Source organism: Morone saxatilis, unplaced genomic scaffold (genome assembly GCF_004916995.1).
Source record: "Morone saxatilis isolate NCDOM2014 unplaced genomic scaffold, NCSU_SB_2.0 Contig4, whole genome shotgun sequence".
Taxonomy (NCBI): Eukaryota; Metazoa; Chordata; class Actinopteri; family Moronidae; genus Morone; species Morone saxatilis.
In genome coordinates, this window is record NW_023339984.1 from 4,468,579 (window position 1) to 4,470,615 (window position 2,037).

Here is a 2,037-nt window from a genome sequence, read left to right on the forward strand (position 1 = left end):
AGAGATATAAAAGTGGTTTAGTAAGAACAAATCTAGAGAGATAAACAACACAACATTTACTTCACCATCAAGGCAAACAGGTTAGCTCGCATTTTTCCATTGCAAAAATAGTCAATTATTTTTTCTTTCTACCTAAATTTTGCAAAACAATAACAACACATGCTCAAATCTCCTTCAATCGCTGAAGAAAAATGCCAAAATCACCTAATTCAGGATTCTCAGTTTGGAGCATTTGCTGCCTTTCCTTTGTTTTTTATGTGCAATAAACGAAATATGTCTGGGTTTTTATCCATGCTAACAGAATGGCTTAGGGTCTGGCAATGTTGATCAGTCGTCTACCCTTTGGTGATACTGAAAGAATCAACAATTTTGTACAGTTTTGGGAGGGTCCCGTGGTCTTCAGAGGATGAATTTTTTCCACTAAACTTTGTAGATCTTGTGACTCTGCCGCCTGCCAGATAGGCTTCATCTCTGCCATCCAGGATATGGAAGATGAACTGCAGACTGCTGCAGCCAGGATCACCTTTAGCTCAGCACCTCGAGGGGCTGGAAGATCAACTTCTGGAGAAGAGGGGGGCCTCTCTAGAGGTTGCTTCCTCTGAGGAGCTGGAAGGGGGACCCAAGAAGAAGAGGGAGGCTTCTCCACGAGTCTCTCTGGATAAAGAGATGGCCACTATGGTAAGTCTAACTGATGTGACTGAGGACAGACTGGATACTGATGTTGCTATGGATTTTGATGATAAGCTGGAAGAACTGCAGCAGGAGGAAGTAAAGGACTCTGAGAAAGAGGAAACAGTGGTTCAGGGCATCCAGACAGCTGCATCTGGCCAGGCACATATTGAACTCAACACCTCAGGGCATCTGGACAAGCAAGGGGGAGGAAGTAAAGGCTTCTGAGACACAGAAACCCCTGGTTCAGGACTGACGTTGAGGAGAAGAAGAGGGAGTGGGTGCCTTCTTTTATGGTGTCTGGAAGATGATCACATGCTGCTTTTGTATTTCCACCGAGGACAAAATCACAGAAATCGTTATGCAATAATATCGTTTAATGCATTAAATAAATACTGTTCATTTTAAATCATTTACCATTTTGTCTGTATTCACTGTTTTTCTACTTGGACAAAAAGGTCTTGGGAGGGAGCTGTGGTAAATCATGTAAGATGGCCTGGGAAGAGAGTTTCATTGCAGGTGTTCAAGAGAGGATCTGGAGAAGCACGTTGTTCCACAGCCAGCCTATCAGCACCTATAAGCTCTGTATCACCTTACTTGTTCATGACTGATGACTCTCACACAACCACTCTCTTCATCTTTGACCAAAACAGACTTAGACCAAGAAATCAATGGAACAAGGAGCAGTTCCCCCCACAGTAGAAGCTGATGTAATTAAATCCGTCTTCAGGGTAAGAGAAATAAAGGAGAGGAAAAGCTTGTGAAGTGCAGGGGAAGTCCCTGGAGGTATAATTAACAATATCTACCGCTAGTATCTGTGCTTCTTCTTTCTCTGATGCTCACAACAGTAAAGACAGACGCAGCGGCAAAACCCCAGGCAGTCTCTCTGCCAGTGGGTTTGCTTCTAAGGACCATTCTGCTTTATGGGCTGTGGATTTAACAGCAACATACGGTGCCTCTAAAAAGTATTCACCTTTTATTGTTTTACAACCGTGAATCAAAGGGGATTTAACATGGCTCTTTAGACACTTGTCACTGACTACTTTAATAGGACACACCTAAATCATCGCAGGTGCAGCCAATAGGCCTTTTTCACAAAATAAAATGTGTCACAGTAAGAAAAGCTGCTTTAGTTTCAGGGTCCTGGTACTATGCATGCTGAGCTGGCTCACTGTCACACTGTTACAGCTTACTTACAGTTAATGTTATTAGTAACACCTGTGCCTCCAAATGTCTGCTGTGAAAAAGGCCTGCTGGTTTTAGAAGTCACAGTATTAGTTAAATAGCAATCATCTTTGTGTAGTCAAGGAGTTTAACTAGATTTTCACTACCTTTTGTTGATTCAGTATAGACCTTTTTCACAGCAGC